The 15,644-nt window shown below is 39.5% G+C and overlaps 1 long non-coding RNA gene across 1 annotated transcript in view; it reads left to right on the top strand.

Annotated features, from left to right (window-relative positions):
• The window catches only part of LOC115278701, a 32,007-nt gene extending 16,724 nt beyond the window's left edge, over positions 1-15,283 (top strand). The window contains exon 3 of the long non-coding RNA XR_003903047.1: positions 15,051-15,283. This is a non-coding gene — a long non-coding RNA (uncharacterized LOC115278701). The remainder of the gene's footprint in view (positions 1-15,050) is intronic.
• Positions 15,284-15,644: the final 361 nt, after the last annotated feature.

Here is a 15,644-nt window from a genome sequence, read left to right as displayed (position 1 = left end):
AAAAAAATATATATATATAGGCATCACCTTGGGGCATCTGGGTGGCTCAGCTGGTTAAGTGTCTAACTTCAGTCCAGGTCATAATCTAACAGTTTGTGAGTTCGAACCCTGTGTTGGGTTCTTTGCTGACAGCTCAGAGCCTGGAGCCTGCTTCAGAGTATTGTGTCTTTCTTTCTTTGCCTCTCCCCCTCACACTTGTCTCCCTTTCTCTCAAAAATAAGTAAACAGTTAAATATGTGTGTGTGTGTACACACACACAGACACACACATATGCATCACATTGAGAAACAAATGCACGCATTATTGAAGAAACCTTAAAGGGTACTATATTCAAATTTAAGCACATGTTACACAAAGGACACCATAAACAAAGTAAACAGACATGCCCCCATATTGGAAGAGAACGTTTTCAAAGTATATAACAAAACAAATTACTATTCAAAAATTTTAAAGATGCTTACAAATCAGAGCATATACACAAAACTCAGTAGAAAAATAGGAAGAGGCTATAAATAGGTAATTCACAGAAATGGGGGGGGTTGTCCCATAAATATATTAAAGTTGCCTAGCTTACCTCATAATCTGGGAAAACCACAATTAGATGTAATTCCATATTTAGTTTGGCAAAACACAAAACGTTTGGTAACAGCAGATATGAGCAAGAATATAGAACAGTGGAGCCCTCATATACTGTGATGGAATTAAAATTTGTTTGGAGAATAATCTGGTAATATCTATCAAATATGAAGATGCATATTTCTTTTATCTCAACAACTGCATCCCTAAATATATAACACAGTGAATTCTAGTAGATGTACCCAAGGCGATGTGTAAAGAACATAGGTTACAGCATTCTTGGTTAAAATAAAAAGCTAAAAGAAACAAAAAATAAAACATAAGTGTCCATTAACAACAGAAAATATGCCATTAAAAATCAGGGGCACCTGGGTGGCTCAGTTGTTTAAGCCTCCAACTCTTGATTTCAGCTGAGGTCATCGTCTCATGATTCTTGAGCTCAAGCTCTGCATTGGGCTTTGCACTGACTGAGTGTGGAGCCTGCTTGGAATTCTCTCTCTCTCTCTCTCTCTCTCTCTCTCTCTCTCTCTCTCTCTCTCTCTCTCTCTCTCTCTCTCTCTCTCAAAATAAATATACTTTTAAAAAATCAAGGGATGTCTGGGTGGTTTAGGCAGTTGAGCATCTAACTCTTGATTTCAACTCAGGTCATGATCCTAGGGTCTTGGGATAGAGCCCATGTCATGCTCTGTGCTGAGTGTGGACCCTGCTTAGGATTCTCTCTCTCTCAATCCTTCTCTCTCTCCTTCTGCCCCTCTCCCACTTGTGCTCTCTCTTTCTCTAAAATAAAGTAAAAAAAAATTTTTAAATCAATAAGCTAGACCTATGAGTATCAATAAATAAACCTTAAAAATATAATAGTGACCAAAATTTAGTTTCAGGTTGATATCATACATGAAATGTGGAAAGATGCAAAACAATAGTATTTTATTTGAGAAACACAAAAAACATGCATGGTTACAAATAACAATGACAAATTCATGATCAGGCTAGCACTGTGACATTGTCTTTAAAAAAAAAAAAAACAGAAAGAAAAAAAATTCTGAATCAAGACAAGTACCTATATTTGTTGGATGATCTGCCACAGTTTTCTTTGTGTTCTGCATGCTATATATACATTGTGGAATCAAGATTCTTGGTTATTCATATAAATCTCAGAATCATCCAAATGGAATATTTTTCAAAGACTCTGATGCTTGCAGTAGTGCTATAACCAGTAATGAACATAAGAGCTACATGGGTCATGGAGATGGGTGATTCTTCTTACCGTGAGGGTGGTCATTGGCATCCTTCCTTGTTTAATGCTTACTGTTTCTAGATTCTTATTCATAAGCATGAGTCTAATATTTTAACAGGATAGGAAATTCTCAGCAGTGAGGTGTAGGTTAATGCTTATTGTAATTTATGAATACGTAAATTAGGAAACTCAGCACTCAACAATTGCTTCACAGACGGAAAGTTTTCTTAGTTGAGCAAAGCATGGAATAAAGTAACACAGACCTTCATATTTGGTTTTTTGTGTGTGTTTTGTTATTGTTGTTGTTTGTGGGTTTTTTTTTTTTTTTACAATTCCTTAAAACATTTAAGCAGTACGTAGCAGGGAAAGCCCTCTCTGCTCCACTTGGAATTTCAGGAGCATCTCAAAGGCTAAGAGCTGGAATCTTCTGAAGGAAGGCTCACTCACTCACTCTCTAGTGACTGCTGCTGGCTGTTGGCAGAGTCCTTAGCTTGTGTTATTGGTTGAAACACTTCCTCACAGCAGGGTGGCTGTATTAGTTTCCTATCACTGATTCAACAAGTTAAAACAAACTTAGTGACTTGAAATAACACAAATGTATTAGTCTGTAGTTCTTTAAGCCAAAAGTCCAACTTGGAGCTCACTAAAAAGCAAGGCGCTGCATTTCTTTCTGGGGTCTCTAAGGGACATTCTGTTTCCTTTTCCCAGGTTATAGAGACTCCCCACATCCCTTTTCTCCTGACCTCCTTTCTCCATCTTCAAAACCAGTGACATTGCCTCTCTTGGTGCCTTTCTTCCATGATCGCATCTTCCTCTGATTGACATGCTCTTGCCTTCCTTGGTAGTCATTGGTCCTTCTGATTCCAAACTCGCTGCTCCTTCTTTTCCTTTAAGGGCCCTTGTATTGCATCCAATATAATCTCATATGAAGGTCCTTCATTTAATCACATCTGCCAAGTCCCTTTTGCTATACACAGTAGCACGTTCACAGGTTTCAGGGGTTAGGACCCAGGCAGTTCTGTGGAGCCATTACTCTGTCTACTCTAGTAGCTTAATGCAAGGATGAGCATTATGAGCCAGCCAGGTAGAGGTTTTAGTGCCCTCTCTAAATAGCCACAAAAGACATGTCACCTCCCCTCCCCCACACTGCTACTTGCCATGGTGGTCATAATGTCCACACAGCTTCAATATGAGGGAAAGTAGTCTCCATCTTCTCATGACGGAAGTTCAAGATTCTGGAAGAGGAGTTTGGAATAGAAATACTGCTCTGGTCATTTTTATCGAATACAACCTTCCACAAATAGTGTAATAGATGAAAACGCCATCTCTCATGTCCAAATGCCTGCGGTAAACTCCCGGCTCTTCTTAGTGGCAATAGCAGTGTGTCCTTGTGAAAATCAACCTTGCTAGTGTCAAATGTCTTCATCTCTAAAATGAGCATAACGATTGTACAATCCCAAAGCACAGCAGTAGGGATGAAATAAGACAACCTATCTAGAATACTTCTCACAGTGCCTGGCTAATGGTGTGACCTCAAGAACTGTTACTATCAATCAGCTATGTGTACTTAAGCAAGTGACTCAACCACATTGCAACTCATATGTAAACTTTGTCTTCATATGTAAAACAGTGATGAGAGTACTTAATTCACAGGATAGTTGTAAAGATTACACGAGTTTAGGTGTAGTTGACAGGTAGTAAGTATTCAAGAAATATTACACAAATAATCATAATTAAATACACTTTAACTTAAAATTATATATATAACTGTATATATAATTATAATAGTTAAATATGATGGATTATAACTAATCATTCCCCCCAAGGAGGCAATATCACATTACAAAAAAACAACAACAAAATAACAAGAGGTGGAATTAAAACTCTGAGACCATATGTACAGAGCTGGAAAGAATTTCAAAATTATTAGTTACACTTAAGTTTTAAATTAGGTTTTTCAAGTATGTACCATTATGAAAATTATCTACTGCATTAATATTGTGAGTATAGTGGTACAAATGTGTGCACTGATTCATCATAAATGGCACTGACATTTGCTGAGTATGGTTTGGACAGCGATACTGATAAAGAAACAGAGTCATAAAGAAAGGAGGAACAATGGTCAGCGTGAAGCTTTGGTGAGCATTAATCCAGTCCAGGTTGTAAAGGACTCAGAGAGCTCACTGAATCCAGCCGAGACTGCTTGCAGCAATGCCTTAATCACATTCTGATTAGGACAGCACTGCCTAGAAACAGACTCCAAATTAAGTCATTTTTGTCTTCAGCAAGTTCTAGGACTGCTGGATATGATGTTGATAAATGCATGAAATAAAAACAATTCTGTTTGTAAAATTTCTGCAACGCCTTGCCTTCCTTGGCTTACTAAGATAGAAAGTCCTTCTTAAAAACCAAGACAGTATATGTTGGATAAGAGTTGGCGCAGGCACACAGCTCTTCCAAGACTCTCCAGCATGAGGGTGCTGTGATGTCACCAGCAAATTCACTTTCCATCAGGGTCAACTTCGAGGACATATGACAAATGCGGTCACATGTGGCCTTGGGCTCAGAAGGAACGGAGGTTCCTCGCTCTGCAGTCACTGTCTTGGATTTATTGGTAATTTGTGTTTTGTAAGTAAAGTCTGACAGGACAATAGAGCATGAGAAGGTGGGGCTTGGAGACTCAACTAATATGTGGTTTAGCCTCCTGCTGCCCTCCCTCCTCTCTGGCATGAGTTCTCGGCAGCGCAGTCCCCACCCTCTGGGGCTCAAGCCCCACCACACCTCACTCTTCCTCAACTAGGGGCAGGGACAGGTCAGTAAGGGAAGGCCCATACTCCGCCATTCCTTTCTACCCCTGTGGGGCCGGGGCTGGACATGAACATGGAGAAGTTTGGGGTTGGGTAGGCTTTACCCCACAGTATCTCAGGGTACGGTAATGTGGTGGCTCCCCTGACCCAGGATTACCAGCTTCATAGGGCATTTAATGGGTAACATATTTTCAGGGGTGTTGTGGAAAGCTTTTATCCACACCTGATCAAGGTTCCTAGCATGCCCACCCTCCATGAATTTAGAGTCCTTCAGGGTCACCTCTCCCTGTGGCTTGGGTGGCCAGCATGTGAAAGGGAGATTGACAAATAGGTTTAGTGGCTTAGGCTGAGTCCTCAGTTGCCTGTGTGTATTCACCCACCTGAGCAGTGCAACCTTAAAAAGTTAATGAAGGGGACACCTGAGTGGCTCAGTCGGTTAAGCATCTGACTTCAGCTCAGGTCATCATCTCCGTTCATGAGTGACAGCTGTCGTGCTGACAGCTCAGAACCTGGAGCCTGCTTCGGATTCTGTGCCTCCCTCTCTCTCTCTGCCTCTCTCTCTCCCTCTCTCTCAAAAATAAGTAAACATTAATTTTTTTAAGTTAATGAAAAACATCAAAGGGTTAAGAAAGAGATCCCAGAAGAAAGAGAAAAGGTTATATCTTAGTAATTTTAGTAACACATTTTCCCTTAATTTTAAACAAGACACCCTCCAATTTCATTTTGCATTGGGTCCTGAAAATTATTTCTTTTTTTTAAATTTTCTTGAATATTTATTTTTGTGTGTGTGAGAGAGAAACAGAGCTTGAGTGGGCCAGGGGCAGAGAAAGAGGGAGACATGGAATCTGAAGTAGACTCCAGGCTCAGAGCCCGATGCGGGGCTCGAACCCACAGACCAGACTGAGAGATCATGACCTGAGCCAAAGTCGAATGCTTAACCCACTGAGCCACCCAGGCACCCTGGGTCTTGCAAATTATTTCTCCAGCCATGCAAAATAATCTTAATAGATTGTAGAAATTTCTTTATTTCTTTCACCTCTAAACAGTGGTGGAAGCACAGGAAAATGCAGTGCACAGGGCTTGCTCTCTCTTCCGCGGAGGAAATGATTTCACTAGTCTGAGTGTAACAGTACCTAAAGTAAATCAAATATGGCTTCAATACTGATCTCCAAAAGCTCTCTCAAAATAGTCTTTTCAATGGATGCTGGCGGGCAGTCTTCAATTAAATTTCCATTCTGACTCATTTCTGTGGTTGGCTCTTGGCACTTTTTTAACTGAAAGCAGACCTGTAATTGGTTAAAACTGCATAATGATTTTATGGATTTTTAGGAGCCCTGCTTGCTTTTGACTTTTTTTTGTTTCTTTGTCATAGCTTTTGTTTATCTTGTTACAGGCGTGATAACGGTATAACCCATCTTATGTGGAGGTCAAATGGTTCAATTTGGAGGACTCCAAAAAGTAACCCAGGGTCTGTCACTACCAAGGACTTGGCTCTTATGAAAGAGTTGTCCCTTGTTAGCACGAACAGCCTTTCCCTTTAGGCTTGAAAGGACAAACTGTCACACAAACTGAGTTGCTACAAGATTTCATATCACAACCTACAATTCAGCTGGAGAAGAGTTAAATCTTCCCAAAACAAATTTTGTTCTAGGTGCATTTATTTTCTGCTTGGTATTGGATAAGTCAATAAACGGCATGGGAAGTTAAATAATATTCCCTATTTAAAGGAATGTATGTAGTTAAATAACATTTTCTTCTTCCTTTCTTCACTTGTATTAGCCACATACTTCAGCGGAGTTACAAAGGAGACAGACATTTGAAGTAAAAGTGTTAGCAACCTTTTTATTAAACTGCAAATTTTATTTTCAGCAAACTAGTAGGTGGTTACAATGGAAATGTTGGCAAGTGGCAGAATGGGGGAGGGGGTAAAACTGGCAGGATTTGCTTGTAGATTAAACATAACGGGTAGAACAGCAGACCTAAGGAACACTCGTAGGTGTTAAGTTGATCAGCTGAGATGACAGTGCCATTTACTCAGGTGGAGAAACCTGGTAGAGGACTAGTTTGGTTGAGGGGCAACTCAAGGGTTCTTTTTTGGACTTGATGAGATGACTGCTAATATCTCAGTGTAGACGTCAAAATGCAGTTAGGTACGAAAGTCTGGATCAAAGTGGGGATGTCCCAATGAATACATAAATGTGGGAGCTAATAGCCTCATAGGTTTTTATGTAGTCATGAGAGCTGAGATCACCTGGGGACAGATTGCTTTAGGAAAAAAAAAAAAACAATAACAACAGTGAATCTGGGTCTATGCTCTGAAGCATCTCAACACTCACAGAAGAGCCAGCAAAGCTGACTGTGAGGACTTCTTAGAGAAGTTAGATGACAACAGGGAGAGTGAAGGATCACCTAAGCCAACAGGAGAGGGTGTTTCAAGAAAGGTATGGTCAACTGTGTCAAATCTGAAAAGGAGTCAAGAAAGCAGAGGGAAGAAAGAAACCTTTGGATAAACTCTATGGTGGTCATTTCTGACCCTAACAAGAGAAATATTAGTGGAATGGTAGAAAAGAAACTTAATTGGAAAGGTTGAAAAAAAAGAATATACACAACACTTTCAAAATTTTTCTGTGAAGCAAACAAAAAAGTTAATACTATCTGGAGTCAACTCATGTTGCTTTCATCCATTATATGTACTACAAATAAAGGTAGTTGTTAGGAATTACTTTTGTGCCCCCAACCCCACCCCCAGCAATTCATATGTTGAAACCCTAACCCCCATTGTGATTGTATTTGGAGAAAGGATCTTTAAGAAGATATAACTAAGGTTAAGTGAGATCATAAGAGTGGGGTCCTAATTCTATAAGACTGGCATCTTCTTAAGAAAAGGAAGAGACAACAGAGATCTCTCTAAGTGGAAAGGCCATGTGAGGACACAGCCACAGCGAGAAGCTGGCTGTCTATAAGCCAGGAAAAGAGGTCTCACTAGAAGTCAACACCAGTGGCACTTTGATCTTGCCCTTCCAGCCTCCAGAACTGTGATAAAACAAATGTCTGTTGTTTATGCCATCCAGTCTGTAGTATCTTGTTAGAGCAGCCCTAGCTAATACAGTTGCTTACACAGTGTACCTACAAAGCTTTGTTCAAATAAAACAATGATAATAATAATGGCTTCTTATTAGCATAATATTTCTCTGTTGATCTTGATTTCAATTCTATATTCTTTTCCAATTTCAACCAACTTATCCTCTAGATCATCCTCTATTTTAGCAAATGTACCAATATTTAGCCATTTATGTGGCAAAAATTTCAGAACCATCCTTGATTACTCTCCTTCTCTTACATGCCAGCCACAGCAAGTCCATGTAAAAAATCACATAGGAACCCTGATGTTCCATCTAAAATATGAACCAAGTCTTACCTTACCTCTGCCCTCCACGCTCATATAGTGTTCTTTCTTTCAGAATGAAATCCAAAGTTCCTAGCATAATCACAAGGCTGTCATCGTCTGCCCCTTGACTACCTCTTGGCATCACATAACTATTTCTAGATAACAAACAACTTGAAAACTCAGTGGCTTAAAACAATACTTATTATCTCTTAAGTGTTTGTAGCTTGGCTAAGAGTTGGCTGATCCTGGCTGGACTCAACTGGGGTTGCTTGGTTGGGTGGCTCTGCTCCTAGAGGGATAAGATGACTAGCCTGAGCTCTTCTCATGGCAGAAGATGTGTGTGTGTGTGTGTGTGTGTGTGTGTGTGTGTGTGTGTGTGTGTGTATGAGACAGAGAGAGAGAGTGCACAGAAGCAGAAACAGGGAAGTGTTAAGTCTCTTAACACTTAGACTTCAGACTGGCACATTGTCACTTCTGCTTTATTCTGTTGACCAAAGCAAGTCATATGGCTAAATGCAAAGTCAAGGCTAGGAAAATGCACTACTCCACTTAAGAGGAAACCTACAATATATCACATGGTAAAGAATGTGTATACATAGAGGAACAAATGACTTGACCAGGAATGCAGTCTATTACATACTCTGATCCAATTTCCTACATTTCTTACTTTTGTTAACTTGACTTCAAGGCTCACGCTTGTTAATCAAGCTACCATCTCAAGGCCTTTAGACTTGTGTTTCTTCCTGCTTGAGATATTCTTTCTCTAGATTATCACATGGCTTTTATTTATTCATTCAAGTCTCTACTAAAATATCATATCCTCAAAGGTTCCCATGACCAGAGATTAGCAAACTTTGGCCCACAGACCAATTCATATCCACTGCTTATTTTTGTAAACAAAGTTTTATTAAAACACAGTCACCCCTTCATTGACTTACTATGACTGCTTACATATCATAATGGCAGAAGAGAGTAGTTGTGTCAGAAACTATCCCAGAAATCTTAAAATATTTACTCCCTATTTCCAGAAAAAAATTTGCTGACCCCTACTCTATTCCATTTTCTTACCTTATTTTCTTCTTTATAATTATTTTTTGTCATTACACTATATTTATTTGTTTATCTATGTATAATCGAGCTTCTTCACTAGGATCTAAGTTTCTCTAGTGAAGGATTTTGTCATATTTACTGCAGTGCCACTAGCCCCAAATTGCCAAGAACTCAGGATTGTATTCTCAACCCCTTTATGTCTTTGCCTAAATGGCACTTCCCAATGAGGTCTCTCTTGACAACCATGGCACTATGGGCCCTCTTCTCTGCCTTATGTATTTTATTTTCTAGAACTTATTACCTTCTTATATAATACTTAACTTTCTTCATAACTTTATCAGTAATGGCTGACTCCCACATGAGAATGTAAACTTCATAGGGGCAGAATCCTTATCTGAAATGTTTAACTTGATACAGTGCTTGGCATACAAGAAGTGCTCAATAAAGATTTGTTGAAGGTTTGAGCAAATGAAGATAATTTCTTAGGAATGGAATTGAAATTTTTCAATTTCAGAGAATAAAATAAGTAACAGGAAGTAATGTTATTATTCAGTGTTTAGGGGAATCTTTGAGGAAAGTCTTTAAAGGAGACAAATCTTCCAACACCCCATGCACTGGGTTTTGTTTGTGTCTGTGTTTGTGGTCACAGAATGGATGAACCTTTCAGGTTATGGATCAGGGATATCTAGGTTATTAGGACCTTTTCTGAGAAGCATGCTGCCCATCAACAACATCAAGATAGAATGGAAAACAGCAGCAAATACTCTACTGATGGAGCCTATTTAAATGTCCTACCTGCTCGCTCACCTCCATAGGCATATTTCAGTAAAGAGAGAAAAACCTCCTTTGTACTCCAAGTAAGGTAAAAGAAAATTCTAATTAGATTTAACTAAAACTTTATGTTGCCAGGGAATCATAGCAAACAGTGGGATGGCAGAATACTCCCCTGCCCTGACTAGAATGTTAGAGGGACCATGGGAATAGCTTTCCTGCATTCTCTGTGGTCTCCCTTCTCATTCTCAGAGTGAGCAAAGCCAACCATGGAGTCTGGTCCATTCAGAAAATAAAGATGACTCCTTTCAGGAGGCTGGAAGCCATTCACCAATACCCAGGTGTATCCCTATAAGCTGGGTAAAGGGATGGTCCTTATTCACTTGTGGAGCCTGCAATGTGGGATTTTCCAGGAGCAGCTGCTTGAGTTTGGATGCCCAGTGGATTCTGCCCCCTTCTCAAAGCAGAGACGGGGAGGAGGAGGATATATAAGGTCTCCAGTCACAAAGTCTTGTAGAACCAATAGCCATTGGGTGGAGAATTTGGTTGACAGTCATTTTTACCATTACATGTCATAGCAAATGCAGCCAGTGCCCCTCATATCACCTTGCACTGAACACTGGAAGGTGGAGTAACCCAACTTCCAACTGCCAGCTTTCGATCTTCTTTGCCTGAGGGTTTTCTCTTTCTACGGAACGTGTGTGGCCACCAGCACAGATCAGAAGTGCAGGAGAATTAACAGTCCCCAGGAGCAGCCCTTAAACAAGAACTGGCAGGAGCTGGTGCATAAATACCCCAGTTCCCTCACCCTCCAGCCAGTGAAGGCTGGAATGTGTGTTTTACGTGGACCCCCAGAGTTTTCCTTGTGAGGTCAAGCAACTCTCACCTCCTGTGATGACTGGTTTGATAATGTGACTTTTACTGGCTCTTTTCACGTTTTTATCTTACTTCCTCTACATCCACCCACACTGGGGTTTTCTTCTACCTCCCAAATAAACTACTGTTTTCAAGTTATTATGTCAAGGTCTGCTTCCAGGGAAGCCCAAACTCAAAAACATGCTTATCCAAATCATCCTAACCTTTAATTTCCTAGCCTAACTTAAATGTGTGCTGATTTTATTTTTGTTTCACATAGGAGAGAAAACATGCTCCCCTTGAGAAACCATATCCTTTTCTTAGTAGACTGAATCCTTTGGGAACATTTAGTATTAACCTTTCTAGTAACAGTAACTTTCTTAGTCCTGGTTATAAGTGGGCATGTTATTGCTACCTGAAATATTAACAAAATACCTGTAGGTATGTTAACATTTAGATTGTTCATATAAAATTTTTAGACCTGATAGTTCTTCCATAAAATTCAAGCCCTTTATTTTATACATGAAAACTCATTAGGTGGTATAAGATTTAGCTAGTGATTTAGCTAAGATCTCACTGCTAATTGGCTTCACAGATGAAACCACAAATTAAATGCATATATTACTTAGAATAAATATTATTTAAGATCTAATAAGCACTCCAAATTCATCCTGTGTTCTAGTCTTTCCCAGTTGTACCTGTTTTGACTATTTGATAACATGTATCTCTGGATGATTAGGGAGAAGGAAGTCTGTCTTGATTTCTTTGGTCTCTATTCTCCTTCTTAAAAACAGGAGGGTGCTAGCTTCTTAACACAGAACAGCCTCCTTTTTGTGATTTCTGTGTTTACCTGAATACCCAGGGTTTTTCCATTCAAGGAAGAGAATATGTCCTTCCCTTCTCTCTGTGCCAATTTCTGCAGCCACCAGCTGTGGAAACAGCCATTCTCGGTGTTGTAGCAGAACTAATGATCTGCCTCCTGGGACCCGTGAGAGAGTCCTCTTGCCACCCTAGTTAAGTGCATATGGCTGGTGTGCTTGTGTATTTCAGCTCTACCCCTGTATCAGACTCAGTTTCTGCACTTCACAGACCCTCACGCTTACCTGTCCCATGGGCATTAAGCCTGTGGCAGCTCTCACCCATCAGTATGGGCGTGCCCTTGGCTGCAATCAGGAAGCCCTAGCAGCTGCTGCTGTGGCCTCATCTTGTAACACCCCAGGTTGCCTCAGCCTCCTGCAGGGGCTGGGTTTGGGCTTCATTCAGCAAAGCTCCACCATCATCATGTCTGTCTCCTCGGGAGCCTTGGGTGGCACTAAGGCTGACCTAACTGAGCTCCTGAAGGTTCCAGCTTCCCAGAGGACTGCTTAATGCCATCCAAAAGTGTCACGATCATGGGTTTTGAATTAAAATAGTTTTTTTGTTGTTGTTGACAGTGCTTTGAATGAGGACCTAAAGCACAAACATTTTGCCCATTTTAGAGACTGGGCATCGAAATAGAGAAAGCTTAATAACGTACTCAGAAATACTTATTTATTGTACCATGAATAGCTTTGAAAAACACAAAAGCTGGTCTCTTGATTTCATCTTATCTTGACTTTTTTACTCTCCTGTGTCCCTTTTTGTTTGCTTTCCCCGGGTGTATCTGTAGGGAGATGTATAATGGTTAATGTCTTCCTAAAGAATAATTCATCCAGGGTAGTACATGCTGGATACATCTGCGAGGTTCTTAAGTAGTTCATGCATTATGTGGCCCAAATGGCTACATTAGGAGAAAAAAAAATCCCAATTAGTGAAATTTAAATATGGAATTTCTTTGAATTGCAGCTCTCCTTTCATATGTTACAACATCCTGATCAATGGCACCAAAAAGCAAAAGGTTTCTCTTATTGCTATATATTTTTATTTCCCTCCAAATATCAATGCCACATCAACTGTTAATCTGAAAAACCTCATTTAATGTCAGCTTGCTCACAGTTATGAAAATTCAGGTAATGTATTCCTGTTACTAATTGTATTTGAGAAAGTGTTATTAATTTCATATATCAAGTTCGTAGTGGCCATCTGTTCCCTCCGAACTGCTGCGTCTCCCTCCATCTGCCCTGTTTTTCTTCTGCTAATCGGGTGGCAAGGGCTCAGATGATCGGGAAGTTTCTCTCTGACTTTTGATTTGTCACTCATCATCAAGCCAGCTGTGCGTTTGTAACAGACTCCTCCGACGGGTGGTGGTGAATTTAAATCTGTCTGGTTTTCTTGTTTTTTTTTTTAAATAAAACTTTTTTGTCAAAAAATGTTTAAAGGAAGCCAGATTGTATTTTCTACACTGTAAAATGTGCTTTGCTGCCACTAATTTGGCTGCATCTGCACTCTCATGAATATAGATGAAGGTGCATGGCCAGGATATTATTAGGGACTGCGGCGAGCGGGGAAGAATTTTAAATGCGGCAAGATACCATAGTTTAGATTTCTGAGAACATTAGGACAAACTCACACGAAACTGCTGACATTTGCTAGCTTTAAGTTCAAGATGAGTTTTTGAATCTTAACCGCAAAGATTTGTCTTTGAATATTTTTGCTTGTGTGTGGTTGGATAGGAAAAAGAGATTGCGGGAAGGATTGTAGGAGAGTATCATTAGATCAAAAGATGTTTAGTTCAAATTTCTTCACCTTGTCTCTCAGAAATCATGGACCAGAGTCAAAGGGCAAGGGACTTGTTTGAGTCCATGTCCTAGGTGAGCAAGCGAGGCAGGACATTAGCCAGAGTCATAGCTTTCAAGTCACCTGGACACCCAGTGGATAAGATATGAAGCTTACAGACTTGGGACCTTGAAGATGAACCTCGAATACCAATTATTCTTTGTTTGTGATTGTTTATTGAATACTTTAGTGCTAACAACAGGCAACACATAATAAATGTTTATGAAAAATATTTTTCATCTCCTCTGGTAAGCATTTTCCCCAAAGTCCAATAGACAACAGCAACACTCAGATGTTAATGATAATTAAACAAGTTTTATTTTGCCCTCAAAATGATTCGGTATCACTAGATATGAAAAATATTCAACTCATGCTCAATAAATGTGCATTTTAGAAACAGAGAAGAAATAAAAACAAAGGGACGGTGTCTGTCCTCAAGAAACTCGCTGTCTACTGACTACATAATGGGAGAGGTACTCTATGAAATTTCCTGTGGCAGCTACTAATAAATAGTGAAGCAACAACTGCTGTATAAACACAGGCACAAATGGTCATAAGAATAAATATTTTGAGGGGTGGCTGGGTGCCTCAGTGAGTTGCAAGTCCGACTTTGGTTCAGGTCATGATCTCTCAGTCTGTGGGTTTGAGCCCCGTGGCGGGCTCTTTGCTAACAGGCTCTTTGCTAACAGCTTGGAGCCTGAAACTGCTTTGGATTCTGTGTCTTCCTCTCTCTCTATTCCTCCCCTGCTAGTGCTCTGTCTCTCTCTTAAATAAATAAAAATAATCATTTTTAAAAAAGAATGAATATTTTGAATTGCATTAGCTCTAAAACAAAGCAAAGATTTCCAATATCTATTTCCTGTCTAATCAGTTTATATTTTTTACATTAAAAAGCGAACTTTTCTTGAGTTTTCCCCCTTCATAATCATAACACTTCAAATCAAAAAAGACTGTCACTCTTGGTAAACAAATAAACAAAAACACCTGTTCAAAATGATTAAAAAGAAAAAAACCCTGGAAATTTACATTTCAAAGTACAAAAGTTTTATGCCATAATACCTGTTATGGGTTAATTGTACCCCCTAAAAAGATATGTTGAAGTTTTCATGATATTACATTACATGTGAATGTAATCTTATTTGAAAATAGAATAGTTTCCCGTTTTCCACAAGGGACACATTATAAGACCTGCTCCCTCAGAGTGGATGCCTGAGAAAATGTGGATAGTACTGAACATTGTATAAATTTTTTTCTTGTACACAGATATGTATGATAAAATTCAATTTACAAAATTATGCACAGTAAGAAATTAATAACTAACAATAAAATAGAATAATTATAACAATACACTGCAATGAAAATTATGTGAAGATGGTTGCTCTCTCTCAAAATATGTTATTCTACTGCATTCATCCTTCTTGTGATGATGTGAGATAATAAAATGCCTACTGATGAGATGAAGTGAGGAGAATGATGTAGGCACCTTGACATAGCATTAGGCTGCTATTGACATTCTAACCAACTGTCTGCTTTCAGACTTTGGTTGACCAACTAAAACTGTGGAAGCAAAACTGTGGATAACATTTGCTGTAGGGCTTTTGCAGATGTAGTCAAGTTAAAATGAGGTCTTATGGTATCAGAATGGGCCTTAATCTAATATATTTGGTATCCATAGAAGAAAAGAAGAGGCATAGAGGAGACCCATGGAGAGAACACTGTGTACCAATGGGGTCAGAGACTGGATGATATTTCTACAAGCCAAGGACCACCAGGATTGCCAGCCACTGGTGGAAGCTAAAGAAGAGGCTGAGGATTCTGTTCTAGAGACTTGCAGAGTCCTGGTCCCCCAAACTGCAAAAGAATACATTTCTGTTGTTGTAAGCCACCAAGTTCATGATAATTTGTCACTGCAGCCTAAGAAAACTAATACATAATAACACCATTTAAGAAATAAAAACAGGAGTGCCTGGATGGCTGATCGATTAAACTTCTAACTTTATTTCAGCTCAGGTCATGATCTTACCGTTCACCAGGCTCCCTGCTGGCAGTGCAGAGCCTCCTTGGGATTCTCTGTCTCTGTCTCTGTCTCTCTGTCTCTCTCTCTCTCTCTCTCTCAAAATAAATAAATACACTGAAAAAAGGAAAGAAAAACAAAATGTTTGGCCATTCTTTTTATTTCCATAATTTTTGTTTGGTTTTAACATAAGGCATGAAAGTTCTCATGTTTCTCAGCATCATGAAGGAGAATACCTAATGAGGTCTTAAAGTT

Source organism: Suricata suricatta, chromosome 15 (assembly GCF_006229205.1).
Source record: "Suricata suricatta isolate VVHF042 chromosome 15, meerkat_22Aug2017_6uvM2_HiC, whole genome shotgun sequence".
NCBI lineage: Eukaryota > Metazoa > Chordata > Mammalia > Carnivora > Herpestidae > Suricata > Suricata suricatta.
Note: the sequence above shows the minus strand (reverse complement) of the source record. Positions and strands in the feature narration are given on the sequence as shown.